The sequence below is a fragment of the Cryptomeria japonica genome, unplaced genomic scaffold, assembly GCF_030272615.1.
Source record: "Cryptomeria japonica unplaced genomic scaffold, Sugi_1.0 HiC_scaffold_465, whole genome shotgun sequence".
NCBI lineage: Eukaryota > Viridiplantae > Streptophyta > Pinopsida > Cupressales > Cupressaceae > Cryptomeria > Cryptomeria japonica.
Window position 1 is genome coordinate 62244 of NW_026729285.1, and position 18389 is coordinate 80632.

The 18389-nt window shown below is 35.4% G+C and overlaps 1 pseudogene; it reads right to left on the reverse strand.

Annotated features, from left to right (window-relative positions):
• Positions 1-13436: 13436 nt before the first annotated feature.
• LOC131871803 (probable disease resistance protein At4g33300) lies at positions 13437-14196 on the reverse strand (annotated as a pseudogene).
• Between the last annotated feature and the right edge of the window lie 4193 nt (positions 14197-18389).

Genomic DNA, 18389 nt, shown 5'->3' on the forward strand with positions numbered 1-18389 from the left:
AACAAACATTAGGTAATTCAACCTTTTGCCTTCTCAATGCATTTGTTTTTGTCTTTCACTGGTTTTCTCAGTCTGATACATAGGGCTATCAGACCTTGCATGACATCATCACATGTGCCTTCCAATATGTAGTCCTTTCATATTTTAGGTGCCTACACACTATGTTTTTGTTAAGTATTGATGTAGTCTTAAGACATCTCATGACTCCATTACATGTCCACACTTAGGTTTACAAACACAACTTTTTCAAAACAAAAACAACATCAATAGTAAAACTATGACTGTGACAATCAATACCCTTAGGACAATCATAGAAATTTAATCTATTTCATTTGGTTTTGATCGACAAACCCTTCCAAAGTTTGCATCGGGTCCCCTCACCCCTCTCTCTATCATCAACCACTTCAAAATAAAAATTGCTTGGTCTTCCCACCAAATTCTTCCCTAATATAATACATAGCATGAAAAAAGGTCTATCATCAAGCATGATATGATACATAGCATGAAAAAATGCACATAAAACCCCAATTTCATTAAGAAAAACTCTTAGATGGCATGCCAAAGGCCTATTTATTCCCATCCAAGTGTGCTACAACCTCAAACCACCATAAAATAACTTTCCAACCATATTTTTAAGAAGTTTCTACAAGAAATGCAAAAGTTGTCACAATATGACAACATTTTTCCCAATGGACCTCAAACTTTCACAATTAGGTCTCTATTTTTTATTAGAATGTGATATATGACTAATTATTACAGGATGTTAATAACTTGGGTATCATGCTTTTATGTGTCTCTGACATGACTCCTAGTAACTATATAAGGATCTTACTAATTCTAGATCTATGCCTTGTCTTTTTTATATGGTTCCTAGTGAGAATATATGAATCTTACTAGTTCTAAATGTCATAACTTTTTGTTTTGCATGCTCCATGTGTGTTACCAATGTTACTCATATTACTCACTTTGTACTTCCCTTTTATCTCAATATTGTAGATTGACAATATCATGTCTTGGGAGCTACCACCTTTCCATACTTGTAGTCATCTTGACTCTTCAATATCTTGGTGAAATAATATTTGGTTTCTCCATATTTTCCAAAGAGTAAATGAGCATAATTTCATACTCTTGCTAAGAGGGGGCTCAATATTGCATCATAAGTTGTATCTCTTTAAAAATATACACTAAGTTTGGACTCAATTTAAGTGGTTGTGCCTTATTTATGCCTAATTGTACTTAGGTTTGACAATGTTTCCATAAATTTGGTTCATTCCCTTATTCATGATGTTCCTCATGGCTCATTTTTATAGGACTAGGGTCTTGGGAACCCTTATTCATGGAAATTGGACCTAAAATTTGAAAGATGAATGTTGGATTCGTAAATAGTAGGACTTTCCTCTCCAAATTTGGACTTTTGCAAAAGTTCAATTTGAAAAGGTGCAAGGACCATCCATATAAGGTCCATCTTGAAAATTAAATGATAATACCATGCATGCATATTAAATGATATAGTCAAGTAATAAAGAAGGAAAACCCTTTTTTGAAGTTGTCAAATGATTTTAAAGATGCACAACAGTCCACTAAATGCAATTCACTAAAAAATAAAGGAAAGTATGCTACAAGATAGTGGGTATGATGCAAGGAATGAAGTTAAATAGACAGAAAAACCATGAATATTACCAAGTCAAAAGGAGTAGCTATGACCTCTTAGGTGTTTTTTCACTTGCATAAATTAGACTTCTTAAGGATAGAAACACATGTAGATAGTAGTATGAAGTCTTTTTGACAATTTTTGAAGTAGTTGAAGGAATGGCTTATTTTAGTTATACCTAACCCAAGACAATTTCAACTCAAAGTAAGGAACAAAATCATATGTTCTATAAGTTTGAGAAGCTAATTGAGTAGCTGGATAAGGTAGAGAATGACTATAGGGTAGTCTTGAGACTCTTTTAACTCGATTAGAACATGTACCAAGTATCTAGGAGCTTACAAAGCCAATTCAACCATATTTCAAGTGAAAATGCAACAAAACGAGTAAAAGCTTTGAATACACCTCAAAAACCACTCCGGTGGCCAAGTAGGTGAAAAATTGGAAATAGTCTTTTCCAACATTTTTTTCTTCATAGATGCAGCCCTATATTCTCTTTATTATTTGAGATGAGAAATACATTGTTTGCAGTTCCGTTATTACCCAGTCCAGTATCGATCTGATCTTGATATTGTGATAAAAGGAGTGACTATCCTAAGTGCTTGATACTGTCACAAAAACTGAGTGTTGCAGCAACGAATCTTCCTTTGACCTTTGGGTGGTTGGGAGGGTAAAGACCCATGGTGGTATATGTTGAGTGGTTCTTGTAAGAGTATCCGAAAGTACATTGGTTTTTGGATATCTAGTACATTTTGTGAGTTGAGTACCAGGGGGGATTAGAAGACCCAGTTGAAGGAGGATTTGTGTGAATAAGGGTTGAGGGTGTTGGTGGTGATTGAATGTTGGAGAGTTGGATTCTGACTTAGACATGTTTATTTGTCCTATTTGATTGTGATTCAATGGTTGGGTGAGGGTTGGTGAGTATGGGTGTGTTTTGGGGTATTGAATCCTTTTGAGTAACTTGTGGCCTTGTGAGGGGTCTTGTGAGTAAGTGAAGGGTTGATACCTAATTGAATAGGTGAGTTGGGAGAAATATCTCCCTTGTTGGTTGAGTTTATTGGATTTTCTACATCAGCATGCGTTTTTGCTATCAATCCATTCAAACTTCCACCCAAAGATTCAATCTTGTGAAAGTTCAAAATAAATTTCCTTGTTGTCCTTACTATCTTGCATCAACTTTCATATCACTAGGTAGTCTTTTGCTTAGAACTATCATCTTTCATGGTAGGATACCATCTCAGTCCCTTGAGTTAAGTTAGCTTACCTTTAGAATTTATCATTTCCTAATCAAGTTGTTCAAGGGGAAAATGTCACTAATCAAGTTGAAATGTTGATTTCTCAATCTGCCTAAGCTAAAAGGTTGAAATAAATTTCAAAAGATAGAACAAGGCTATGAGAAAATGAATCATCAGTATTACCGAAATCCACATTATCAACAAAATCTAGAAATAACCTTGTATGTAAATAATTTATCATGCCAAAATTGCCAATTCTAACATGAAAATGAGACCAAGGAAAGCTCTAGAACAACTACTACTATTCATTCACATGTTCCTTATTAACCTTAATCACCACGAAAGATGCACAAATTGATTATAACAAAGAAGATGTTTCATAAATGTAAATATTAATTCAGGAGTAAGGAAAATGAAAGAAATAAAAGAATACCAAGCAATAAAAAATGAATACCAATACCGTTGTAAACTATGAACTTCATTTGCATTAATTCTTCAAAATATACTAGCAAAGCACAAGTATTCAATCTACAGCCTATTGCTAAACATCTTTTGAAAGAAAACACACTAATGAGTGTTACTAAAATTGGACCTTAAATAATCAATTATTAGACCCTCAAAATGAATTTTGAAATTACATTTATAGGGAAACTTTTTCCTCAAAATTAGAGATTAAATTCCACCCAAAACCTTATCAAACTAAGAGGTACAATCAACACACAAGATACTAGCCTATAACTTAATTAAGAACTATAAGTTGAATCTTGAAAATGAAATATAAGTTAGAAGGAACTTAGAATATGGAGTCAAAGAAGCATGGAGAAAAAGAAAAAGAGGATCAATCTAGGCCCCCACCCCCAAGATGACTCCTCCAAAATTTTAAACTTAGGTGCACAAGCAACAACATGAAGAACAAAGGCCAAAGTAGGTTGTAACTACCATGAACCCGTCCATCCAAAGTGATGAGAATCTAGATGTTCCTAAGTGGCTACAATTCAACTTTGAAAGGATAAAGAAGAGAGTATTAAAGAAAGTAAGTTTGCAAAAGATGATTGTTGAGGTTGAGGCTGCAAGGAATCCAAAGAAGGCAATGACTTTGTATGCCACCTAAAACTATGCAAAAGGAGATATAGTTGACAATACCCTAAAATAGAGAAGATTTAGTAAAAACTACCAATACCCTAAACTAGGGTAACCTAAGACAGTAAGAAAATGGTTTGGGGGTCATATAGACTAGATTTATACTGTATGTTAATTACAAAGTGATAAGTTGTGTGGTTGGAGATTTTCAGTCCACCCCTTCGAGGTTAGGATTGTGCTAAACCGAACACAATTGTATCTCCCTAGGGCTTTCGGGTCGAGTGTGTTAGGCTGGCTAGCAAGAGAAAGAAAGGCTTTCCCAAACAACACTGAATGAAGGTTGCAAATCACTTGAATAATATTCATTCCCATTTTTTTCTTGTGTGTTGGTTTGATCTCCATCGATTCAGCAGCTAGAGGTAGACACCGCCCCATATATAAGCTCGTACAATAATGATCAATCAACATGTATAAGGGAGGAAGGGATTTCTCTGACAAAATTGAACACTCACTCCTCAATCATAGTTCTATGGTTTTACAAGGAGTGGATTCGTATAGTTATTATGCATTCAGCGAACCACACCTTTGACTAGGAGCCATCCGACCTAAGATTGAATAATCAATATGAATACGAGATTGACCAATTTGCATCTAAAACTTGGACAATTAACCACCACATGTCTCATTTCCTAACATATTTTGCATAAAAAAGGAATCTCTCATACTCCAAGAGTTGCTTCCACAAGCGGTCAATATCCCACAAGAATGTAGGCATAGCTAGCATGTATAAAAGAAAAAGTTGTATAATCTCTTGAATGGTGTAATATTTTGCAACATGAAATTAAGGTGGAGAATCTACCTCCTGTGTGGGATTGAAAGCACTACACAAATGCGTTCAACATAGGTTTGATCTTGTTGGGGGTTGAAGTCTCCACGGACACCTACGCGGGATTGCAATGCACAAATGACTTGTCCTCTTCTTTTTTTTAAGTAATGGCCATTGTCGTCAAAATTACGACGAACTCGAGCACTTTTTTGAAAAAAAAAAATTTCATTACTAATGCCTTCTTCATCAAAACCAAATGCCAAATTGTCGTCAGAATTCCGACGAATTCAAGCGATTTTTCAAAAAAAAATCAAATTTGGTCACAATATACCTTCTCCGTTGAAAATCTAGTCCAAATATATTAGTGGCAGAAGCCTAAGTAACAAAACCAGCAAAAGGCCACCCCAAGGCATAGCCATGACGGAAAGGAGAAGTGGAGGCTAGAGGAGCGGTGAGGGACCTTGGACCACGGGGTCTGAGAGCGATGGGCAAAGGAGCTTTGACCACGACGGTGGAGTGCGATCGACAGAGAAAAAATCCGGCAGCACTCTGGCAACCATACAAAGGGAATTACCCCAATGCTAAAGGAGCTCTTGTAAGTGGCCCACCTCAAGAGCCACTTTATCCGCTTGCACCCGAACCTACATTAGAACATTATTACAAATGCATGCTTTAGCATAAAGCGACAAATTATTTTATATATATTTTTTAATAAATTCATTATAAATTATGAGAGTTACATTATAAGAAATAGAAACTATTTTCTTAAATTAATAATGAAATGTACTAAAAATGTTTATAATCTATAACAATGATGAAAGAAGTGTAATAAATCTCAAAATATGAAGAGATAAGGGTAAATCAACACATTCAAATTGAGGTACCAAGAAATGATTGTGTTTCTTTTTACTACTTGCATTGTTTCTATTAATGTTTCAATGTATTACTTATGATTTACATAATAGCATAGAGTGATTGTCCATTGAATGTATAAGAAACCAATAATGATAACACATAAGAATATCTAAATCATACGATTCAATGCCTTCTCTATTATCTTTGTAGAATTATGCAACTCCATAAACCATTCCATATAAAGTGTGAACACAAAAGTTATCCAAAAGTCTCTTCATAAGTCCCCCACTTAAGAGCCCCATTACAATAGAGAGGGAGAGAGAGAGAGAGAGAGAGAGTGTGTTTTGTTGTAAATTGCATCCTCATAATATTTCATGCTTATTTGGGGCTCACTTTAGTTTTTCTAACTTGTATGTCCTAATTATACCTGATTCTACTCAAATCAATGCTAAATATGTGGGTTCTAATTTTTGTTTTGACTTCTTGATCTTTGCCCAGTCCAAAAGGATTGGACTAAGGCATCAGGCACCATATTCTGAGCCAAATGGACCCAAATAAAAACCTTCTAACCATCGAAACATGTTGATCAAGAAATGAAACTTGATGTCAGTCTTCTTTATAATTTTCAACATGTTTCATGAAGATAGGTATAAAAGAAATCCTTATCCCCCCATTTGAAACATCTTTTAATTACAATTCCTCAAGAGAAATTCAACTCCAATTGAGAAAGCAATGAAGCATCATTAAGGCAGTGAAGAAGAGATCAAGTATTAATATTTTCAAGCATTCAAGATGGCATTCATGTTCAAATTTATGCAAAGACATGCATGAGTCCTACATAGAAACATCAACCTTTTAATAAATACTTCAATCAAAAGGAGATTCATAAAGGAAGATATAACAATTCAAATTAAGCAATTATTTCTATATGTAGCCTCTAACCTCCAAGGGTGAGCCCTATTTTATATCTCATTCATCATTATAGAGTTAATTCCAAACCTAGGGTTTGACCTAGACAAACCCTATCAACCCAACAATATTTTTTCCTCTATTGTGTGTGCAAGTTACATGTTTAGTAGAGAACAAATACATATCTAGAAAGAGCAAGCTAATACATGTTAGATCCTATGAGAAGCAAGAATCGAGCTAGGATCTAATGTCGATCATAGATCACATGAAACTCCAAGCAACAAATGATCAAAGATCAAATTAGATAAATGAAGATAAATATGAGATGAGAGAAAAATAGAGACAAAGAAGTGAATTTCGAGAAGACTCTCGCTGAGCTATCACTAAACTAATGAAGGTGAGAGTATAGTGCTTTTTATATAGAAAAAATAATAGTATATACTTTCAATAGGTGCATTAATTCCCACCTCCATAAAAAGTGGGAGGTTTTACCTTCCACCCCATAAAAGGGGGGAGGTTTTTACCTACTTGGTAAATGCCAAAACATGTGGCATAACCTCCTTACATAAAAAAAAAGGAGTTATAAGAGGTGGCACATAATGCCAAAAGAGGGTGAGAAACACAACTACCCCATAACCCACTTAGGAAATGACAAAATACTGGTTATGACAGGTGGCACAACAAGCAAAAAGAGGGTATGTAACTCAACTACCCATGTGAGGTGGAGAGTTACACATGTAGCTGAAGTATTTTACCACGTGTCCTCATATTAATCACTCCTAACAACCTAAGAAACCTTAAATAAGATGTGTAGGAAAAATAAATACCCCTAACATAAGGAAATTAAAAACCCTACACTAACACCCCCCCCCCCCCCCTCTTTAAGCATAGCTTATATGGGTGAAAAGATGGGTCCTAACAAATGAGGCCATGCTAGGTACCCTCGTACATAGATATACCCCCTAAAAGAAGAAGCCTCCCCATAAGAGGAATAGCCCCTTTCCCCTTAAATAGAGAGAGAAAGAATAAATGAATAAGAAACTCCTCCTAAAGTAGACACTTATTGCATCCCAAGAAAAGATCACAAATGAATGAACTTTCTTTCGGTTAAGGGTTTGGTGAAGTTGTCTATAGTTTACTCCGAGGTAGAGCAATACTTAAGATCAATGATGGCTTCCTAAATCAGCTCCTAAATGTAGTGTAAGGAAGTTAAGTAGGGGAAAAACTTCCTACACTAACCTTGAGAGGAGGGTAATGCAAAAACTTTTACAAGTCATCACAACAATTACAAAAAATATAGAAATAGATATAATAACATTCAAACCATAACACAATTATTTACGTGGGGAAAACCCTTTTGGGAGAAAACCCCTACACTCCAAAAGTCATCCAATATTATTCCACAATAAAAACAAATTACAATATATTTGTAGAGAAATCTCTTCACAAGAGTACCACTAATCAGAGATTCAGAGGTAACTCAATAGCTATAAGACTCTTACATATAACCTCTATCTCACGCACTTCATATATAGGAGATACAATACAATAAACCATCAAATGCTATTACAAAACCCTGGGCTAAAACCACCCAATAAGGTGTAGCTGACATTATCTCCCTTCTAGATGCCCTATGATGTGTCCGTCCCTTTTTACAACTCATTTATGTGTCCGATGTATTTTATATTTCCTATTTCAAGAGTATTTACTTTCGGAGGCCATAACTTTAGAACCGCGTGTCCTATTGACAAATCGTTTGAAGAATTGGAAAGATCGCAAAGTGCTCTATTGGGCGTTTTGGGGCCTCTAAAGTCCTAAAAATCAAATTAAAACCTTTCATTGGACCCCTCCGAAATGAAAAATTTAATATATTCAAAACTAGTTGTGCTCTTACGACATAACTTTACCGGAATGCTTATCTAGCCAACCAAAAGCCTCGGGGAGAATTTCACACCATTTCTTGCTCAAATGGAAACTTACTATAAATAGTAACCTCATATAAATGCAATTTTGAGACACCATTTTTCTAACAAATCTCCCACTTGTCCAACACCTTGCAAGAGCAAAGGGAGTATCAGTATAATAAATCAATTGCTAGGGCCCATGAGGCCCATAGAATTTGAGCACCATCTAAACTTCTCTGTGCTCATAGCCTTACTTAAAGAATCTGCAACATTCATCAAATTTTCTACCTTAATCAACTTCACCCTACCATCTTTGACCATATCTCTAACAAAATGATACCGAACATCAATGTGCTTGGTTTGGGCATGAAATGTTGGGTTCTTAGCTAGGCAAATCGCACTCTGATTGTCACAATAATTTGTCATGGCTCCTTGTTTTATTCCAATGTCTACTTCATTAGTGGACAAAGCAATCATAGCCTGTCACTTGCTCATCCAATTAATTGCACCACCAAATAAAGTAAACACATAAGCACTAGTGGATCTTTTGCTATCAATATCACCTGCCCAGTCTAAATCCACATAACCATGAATATCAAGGGAAATCATGTCTCCAATGCAATTAGCATGATAACACAAAGAATACTCAGAGGCGCCCTTCAAATATCTGAAGACTCTTTTGATTGCATCCCAATGAACTCTACTAGGATTAGACATATATCTAGACAAAACTCTCACCCCTTTGACAATTTCTAGTCTAGTACAGACCATAGCATACATCAAAATTCCAACTTCACTTTGGTAAGGCACTCTTCTCATTTCTTCCATCTTTAATGGGGATGTGAGACAATCTGCAACTAATACTTTTGTTCCAACTGTAAAAGGAACACACAATGGTCTACAATCTTGCATGTTGAACCTCTATAACTCTGAATTCACATACTTAATCTAGCCTAGCCATAGCTTTCTGTTCACTCTATATCTTCTAATTTCCATCCCAAGAATGTGTCTTTCTGCACCAAGATCTTTCATTTCAAATTTAGCAGCAAGCTAAGACTTTAGTTCTGAAATCATACGTTTCCCTTTACCAATGAATAACATATCATCAACATACAATGAAATGGACATGAAATGATCACCATCAGTTTTATAATAAACACAGTGACCTGATTTAGAATGTTCAAATCCCAAACTGAAGACATATGTATCAAATTTCCAATACCACATTATAGGACTTTGTTTGAGGCCATATAGGGATTTCTTTAATTTACAAACCAAATTACTTTTACCTTTCACCACATAGTGCTATGGTTGTGTCATATAAATATCCTCCTCCAAATCACCATGAAGGAAATTATTTTTCACATCCATTTTCTCAACCTCTAAATCATAAGAAACAACAATAGAATATAAAAATATAATGGATGTCGTTTTGGCAACAAGAGAAAATATCTCACCGTAATCAACATCCTCAACCTAAGAGTAGCCTTTTGCAGCCAACCTTGTTTTATACCTCTCAATGCTTCCATCTGAACCAATCTTATTCTTGAACACCTATTTGCAACCAACAAGCTTTAATCCTTCAAGCAATGGTACAAGATCCCAGATATCATTCATTTTCAAAGCTTCCATTTCTTCTTCCATAGCAATCTTCTAGGATTCTACATCATTCATACCTAATGCCTCTTCTATAGATTTTGGTTCATCCACTTTAGTATTCAAAGAAAAAATAAATCTCCAATCATCAAGTGAATACCTTTCAGGTGGATGTCTATGTCTTGTAGACCTTTGAACAAGATGAGTTGGAGGTTCTTCCTCCTCTTCTAAAGATTTAGAGTTAGACAAGCTCTCCTCAACTTCTTGCCTATCTAGGGGTCTCAATTCAACTCTTTCAGGTGTAGAAGGAAATTGAATTACATCTTTCTTTTTATTATGTTTTGGCTGCAATGTAATAGAAGGAGACTTAATTTATCTAAAAATAACACTTCTACTATGAATTGTCTTTTGTGCAACAGTGTCTCAAAGCTTGTATCCTTTCACACCATAACTATACCCAATGAAGATACATTTCACAGTCTTGTTCTCCAATTTTGTTCACTTCTCCTTTAGCACATGTGCATATGTCTCACAACCAAAAACTCTAAGATGTCTCAATGGAGGCTTGTGACCCGACCATGCTTCCATAGGAATTTTATCAACAAGGGCTGACGTAGGAGACTTGTTAATCAGGTAGCAAGCAATGGCAATAGCTTCAGCCCAATACTTTTGTTCTAGACTAGCACCACTCAACATACTCCTAGCCTTCTCCATCAGTGTCCTATTCATTCTTTTTGCAACTCCATTTTGTTGTGGAGAATATGAAGTTGTCTTCTATCTGTTAATGCCACAGTCTTTACAGAATCTATCAAAATCATTAGAGAAATATTTACCGCCATTATCAGTCCTCAAACTTTTAATTTTATTTCCAGTCTGCAACTCAACCATTGCTTTAAATTCTTTAAATTAACTGGAAACTTTAGATTTACTCTTTAAAAAATATACCTATGTCCTTCTCCTAAAATCATCAATAAATGAAATGTAATATGTGGATTTTCCAATCGAAGGAACATCTACAAGAGCAAACACATCAAAATGAATAAGATCCAAAACACCACAAGGTTTATGAAAACTTGAGTAAAATTGAACGCAATTTTGTTTTCCATAAATGCAATGCTCATAGAAATCAAAGTCAAGATTGCAATCATTCAAACCTTCAACAAGGTTTTTATTTTTCAAGGTCCTTAGACCCTTTTCTCCAATGTGGCAAAGCCTCTGGTGCCATAACATAGTCTTCTTTGTAGGTATCTTTGCTTCAAAAGAAAGAGCACCCTTAGGCACCCAAAAGCAATATCCATCTGCTAAAGGTGAAACCCTCAAATCTTCCATATATTTACTTTTTATAGAAGTGCTATTACACTCAACAGTGTATGCATCTAGCTTATACAAAGTGTCGAACCTGACACCTCTAGCAATTACCATAGCACCCTTAATCATTCTACATCCTTCTTCGGAAAAGACTACCTTCACATCTGCATCTATCAGTTTTCTCACAGATAATAGATTTCGTTTTAAACCAAGGATACAGAACACACCATTAATCCTTTTTACTCTACCATCAAAAAACCTGATTCTAACTTTACTTCAACCAACAATATCTAAATGTGAATCATCACCCAAGTACACCTTACCTCCATTAAATTCTTCATATTCAGAAAACCAATCTTTATTGGCAGTCATATGAAAAGATGCACCTGAGTCAATTAACTAGGCATCACTACCTGCATGAGTCACCAAAGTTGCAATAAATGCATCAACATCTTCCTTCTTAGACTTAGAATCAAAATCGATCTTCTTCTTTTTCTTCTTCTATTCTTCTTTGCAGTCCTTACGGATGTGATCCTTTTTTTCTTCTTCTGATTCTAACTTTACCTCAACCAACAATGTCTAAATGTGAATCATCACCCATGTAGACCTTACCTCCATTAAATTCTTCATATTCAGAAAACCAATCTTTATTGGTAGTCATATGAAAAGATGCACCTGAGTCAATTAACTAGGCATCAGTACCTGCATGAGTCGCCAAAGCTGCAATAAATGCATCAACATCTTCCTTCTTAGACTTAGAATCAGAATCGATCTTCTTCTTTTTCTTCTTCTTTTCTTCTTTGTAGTCCTTACGCATGTGACCTGATTTACCACAATTCTAGCAAATGACTTTGGACTTTCCAAGAGATTTCGATCTCGCTCTCGATTTGGACTTATCGCGCTTCAATTTTTTTATATTTTATTTTATCATTCTTTGGAAGTCATAGAATTTACTTGGTATTTTATTTTATTATACTTTTTTGCGATTGTCGTTCAGTTTCTTGTTTTAACTACTTATCCAACAAACGGTTGAACAATGTTTGAAACTTTGGTAGATATTTTGAAAAAGAACTTTGTGTAGATTGAGAAAATTATTTAAAATAAAATTTGTACCTATAACTGATGAAAATATTTGTACAATTTCATTATTCACCAACCCAGAAACTTCATGTGTGCAATCAATTGATTCATTCTACAACAGTTACTATTCCTGAGGCAGATGATGGCAACGGTTCTGTCAGCAACAAACATATTTTCCTGTGAGCTTGCAACTTTAGTAGGGACTACGACTATCGTACAATCCTTATTTTTATTAGACTTCATTTTCACTGTCCAATCATTATAGTGTGGTTGCCTTTGAAGTTAATCCAAGTGACCTTTTTTAATCTCAATTAGTTATGTATAATTAAAAAAACATGTCATATTTTTATTAATTAGAATATAACTTTTTGAGTTAATGTCAATATTTAATAGAAAAATTTACAACAGCATGGAGTTTAAGATATATAAGAATGCCTTGGATTGCAAAAAATTTCACCTAAACTTGCTTTATAAGGCAACTCCACGGATTTGCTCTTTGCTTTATAATAATTGCACTGGAGATGTAGCGGTCATAGAATAAAACACTTATGTTTAATTCATATTATACGGAGTACAAATTTAGGAATCTTCAATAACAGACATTAGGTTTCCACAATCCATGAGATAGAATCAGCTACTTCTGGAATAGACTGTATGTAATTTTTTGCATCAACTTTTCAGATCACATTCGATCATCAGGATGAATAGCTAGAGAGCATGCAGAGTGAGAAATCCTCATGATGGATCATGGAATGTGATCCGAAACATTGATGCCAAAAATTACACAGTCTATTCCGAAAGCAACTGATTTTATTGCAACCTTCAAACCAATCCAAAGTGAATTGTACTTCTCCAAAAAAAAAAAACAAGCCCTTTACTAGAGTCCATCAATTGTCCATGTGCACATGAAAATCCAACACCTAGAAACACCTAATAAACTAGATAAATAATAATGATTGTACAGATTAGTTACAAAATACCCATAACTAAATACACTAAAAAGTTAGCATCGGAAAAGTGAATTGTGCTTCCATAATTTCAACTCTAAGATCAGGGATAGAACAAGCTTTAGCTCGCAACCACTTGTCCCCAATATTCTCATTCTAGCTAACATGTTTAAGGGAGCTTAGTCCACAAAAACTACTAGGAAACCTCCTCAAATGATAACACTCTCTCATGTCAAACTCTTTCAATTTCTTGAGCTCACCTATTTCCTCCGGAAGTTTTTCCAAGCTCTTGCATAGTGAAATGTCTAGAAATTCCAATTGCCCAAGTTTTCCAACTGATGTCGAAAGTTGTTTGAGGCTTGGTAATGCTGATAATCTTAACATTCTTAGAGAACACATATTTCTGAGATTATATGGCAAATTCTCAACTAGATGGCAGTTGGTAACAGTCCATGTCTGAACAGAGGGCATATGACAGAGGGCAGGGGGCAACTACTCCAAATCACTGCAATGGTCCAGGATAAATTCATGCACATTGGAGTAATTGAATGTGGACATATTTACAAACCCTTCACATAAGCTTAGAGAAATTTTGTCCAAGTTTTGTATTGCTTTGCATCTAGACCTTTTATTGTGGGAGTTGAGGGAGTGAAGACAAGGCATCTAGACCTTTTATTGTGGCCCTCTTAGAACCCAAATTACATACTATCAAAACTTTGAGTTTTTTCATAGTTTTCAGAAATGGAGGAAGAAAGTATTCGCTTACAGAAAAGTTTAACACCAGAGCCTCTATCTCCGCAAGTTTCATCAAATACTACTCAATCTCAGCCATAGAACCTGCATAAGACAAATCACATATGCAATTGAATTAGAACATAAGAAATCTTAATATTTGTTAATAGTTCACATAACCTTCAAATTTTGCCACTAAATAAGTATTTGGGCCAAATATCCCACCAGTGTGAATAGAGACAATTTGAGCACTGAACTATCTATCTCTAAGAAAGTCCCATTCCCCTGGTAGGCAATGCTCCTTCCTGGGCATGAGTAACCTCCTTTTGTGGACTATATTGTCCTGACATCCCAAATACAAGGCTAAGTCTCGCATCACATCATGTTGTGAAAAGAACAGCTCAGAGGCACATCCATACGAGATTGTTGATTAGATTCTGATAATTGCAACAACCAAGTCAGCCCAATGTTCTAAAAAATGAAAACAGGAAATTTATATGCAAGGAAATACATTTACCCTTGATTGCTTATTAGACTGAGGAGATTTCTTCTTGCAAGTTCCTGTAACATAATATAGGCATCCTGCCACTCCATCTTCCAAACATAAACCCAAATGTTGAGTAGTGCATCAGCACAAATTTTCTTGTCCTCTGGAAATGAGGCTGTGTCTATGAAACATTCCCTCCCAAAATCATCCAAGCAATCAATACTGGTCTTCAGGCATCTGAAAAGCCCTTCTTCATGATAAATGGATATGGACTACCCTTGGGAAAGTTTTTTCTTTGCATTCAATTCCAAATGAGAAAACAATCAAGCATCATTAAGGCAGTGAAGGAGAGATCAAGTATTCATTCAAGATGGCATTCATGATAAAATTTATGCAAAGACATGCATGAGTCCTACATAGAAACATCAACCTTTTATTAAAGACTTCAATGAAGAAGAGATTCATAAAGGAAGATATAACAATTCTAATTGAGCATTTATTTGTAGATGTAGCCTCTAACCTTCAAGGGTAAGCCCTGTTTTATATCTCATTCATCATTATAGAGTTAATTCCAAAGCTGGGGTTTGACCTAGACAAACCCCAATCAACCCAAAAACATTTTTTCCTCTATTGTGTGTGCAAGTTACATGTTTAGCAGAAAACAAATACATATCTAGAAAGAGCTGGCTAATACATGTTAGATCCTATGAGAAGCAAGAATCAAGTCAGGATCTAATGTCGATCATAGATCACATGAAACTCCAAGCAACAAATGATCAAAGATAAAATTAGCTAAATGTAAATGAATCTTACACAAAAGAAACATAGAGACAAAGAAGAGAATTTTGAGAAGACTCTCACTGAGCTGTCACTGAACTAATGAAGGTAAGAGTATAATGTTTATTATATAGGAAAAACAATAGTATATACTTCCAATAGGTGCATTAACTCCCACCTCCATAAAAAGTGGGAGGTTTTACCTTCTACCCCATAAAAGGTGGGAGGTTTTTACTTACTTGGTAAATGTCAAAACATGTGGCATAACCTCCTTACATGAAAGCATAAAAGGACTTGTAAGAGGTGGCACATAAAACCAAAACTGGGTGAGAAACACAACTACACCATAACCCACTTAGGAAATGACAAAATAGTGGTTATGATAGGTGGCACAACAAGCAAAAAGAGGGTATGTAACTCAAGTACCCATGTGAGGTGGAGAGTTACACATGTAGCTGAAGTATATCGCCACGTGTCCTCATATTAATCACTCCTAATAACTTAAGAAACCTTAAAAAATATCTGTAGGAAAAATAAATACCCCCTAACATAAGGAAATTAAAAACCCTACACTAACACTCCCCCTTAAGCATAGCTTAGATGGGTGAAAAGATGGGTCCTGACAAATGAGGCTATGTTAGGTATCCTCGTACATAGATATCCCCCATAAAAGAAGAAGCCTCCCCATAAGAGGAATAGCCCCCCATTAATTAGAGAGAGAAAGAATGAATGAACAAGAAGCTCCTCCTAAAGTAGACACCTATTGCATCCCAAGAAAAGATCACAAATGAATGAATGAACTTTCGGTGAAGGGTTTGGTGAAGCTATCTACAGTTTACTTCAAGGTACAACAATACTTAAGATCAATGATGGCTTCCTAAATCAGCTCCTAAATGTAGTGTAAGGAAGTTAAGTAGGGGAACAACATCCTACACTGACCTTGAGAGAAGGGTAATGCAAAAACTTTTACAAATCATCACAACAATTACAAAAAATCTAGAAATAGATATAATAACATTCAAACCATAACACAATGATTTACGTGGGGAAAACCCTTTTGAGAGAAAACCCCTACACTCCAAAAGCTGCCCAATATTATTCCACAATCAAAACAGATTACAATATACTTGTAGAGCAAGCTCTTCATAGGAGTACCACTAATCAGAGATTCAGAGGTAACTCAATAGCTATAAGACTCTTACATATAACCTCTATCTCACGCACCTCATATATAGGAGACAATACAAGAAACCATTAAATGATATTACAAAACCATGGGCTAAAACCACCCAATAAGGTGTAGCCGACATTATCTCCCTTATAGATGCCCTGTGATGTGTCCCTCCCTTTTTACAACTCATTTATGTGTTCGATGTATTTTATATTTCCTATTTCAAGAGTACAAACTTTCAGAGGCCATAACTTGAGAACTGTGTGTCTTATTGACAAACCGTTTAAAGTATTGGAAATCTCACAAAGTGCTCTATTGGGCATTTTGGGGCCTCTAAAGTCCTCAAAATCAAATTTAAACCTTTCATTGGACCCCTCCAAAATGAAAAATTTAATATATTCAAAACTAGTTGTAATCTCGCAACATAACTTTACCAGAATGCTTATCTAGCCAACCAAAAGCTTCGAGGAGAATTTCGCACCATTTCTTGCTCAAATAAAAACTTACTATAAATATTAACCTCATATAAATGCAAGGTTGAGACACCATTTTTCTAACAAATCTCCCACTTGTTGAACACCTTGCAAGAGCAAAGGGAGTATCAACATAATAAATCAATTGCTAGGGCCCATGAGGCCCATAGACTTCGAGCACCATCTGAAATTCTCTATGCTCACGGCCTTAGTTAAAGAATCTATAACATTCATCAAAGTTTCTACCTTAACCAGCGTCACCCTGCCATCTTCGACCATATCTCTAGCAAAATGATACTGAACATCAATGTGCTTGGTCCTGGCATGAAATGTAGGGTTCTTAGCTAGGCAGATCACACTCTGACTGTCACAATAAACTGTCATGGCCCCTTCTTTTATTCTAATGTCTGCTTCAATAGTGGACAAAGCAAATATAGCCCGTCGCTTACTCATCCAATTAATTGCACCACCAAATAAAGTAAACACATAAGCACTGGTGGATCTTTTGCTATCAATATCACCTACCTAGTCTAAATCAACATAACCATGAATATGAATGGAAATAACGTTTCCAATTTAATTACCATGATAACACAAAGAATACTCTGAGGTGCCCTTCAAATATCTGAAGACTCTTTTGATTGCATCCCAATGAACTCTACTAGGATTAGACATATATATGGACAAAACTCTCACCGCTAGGGTAATGTCTCGTCTAATATAGACTATAGTATACATAAGACTTCCAACTTTACTTTGGTAATGCACTCTTCTCATTTCTTCCATCTCCGATGGGGATGTAGGACAATTTGCAACATATACTTTTGTTCCAACTGTAAAAGGAACACATAATGGTCTGCAATCATGTATGTTGAACCTCTGTAACACTAAACTCACATAATTACTCTGGCCTAGCCATAGCTTTCTATTCACTCTATCTCTTCTTATTTCCATCCCAAGAATGTGTTTTTTCTAAACCAAGATATTTCATTTCAAATTTAGCAGCGAGCTGAGACTTTAGTGTCAAAATCATACCTTTCCCTTTACCAATGAATAACATATCATCAATATACAATGCAATGGACAGGAAATGATCACCGTCAGTTTTATAATAAACACAGTGACTTGATTTAGAATGCTCAAATCCCAAACCGAACACATATTTATCAAATTTCTAATACCACATCATAGGACTCTGTTTGAGGCCATACAAGGATTTCTTTAATTTACAGACCAAATTACTTTTACCTTTCACCACATAGTGCTATGGTTGTGTCATATAAATATCCTCCTCCAAATCACCATGAAGGAAAGCATTTTTCACATCCATTTGTTCAACCTCGAAATCACAACCAATAACA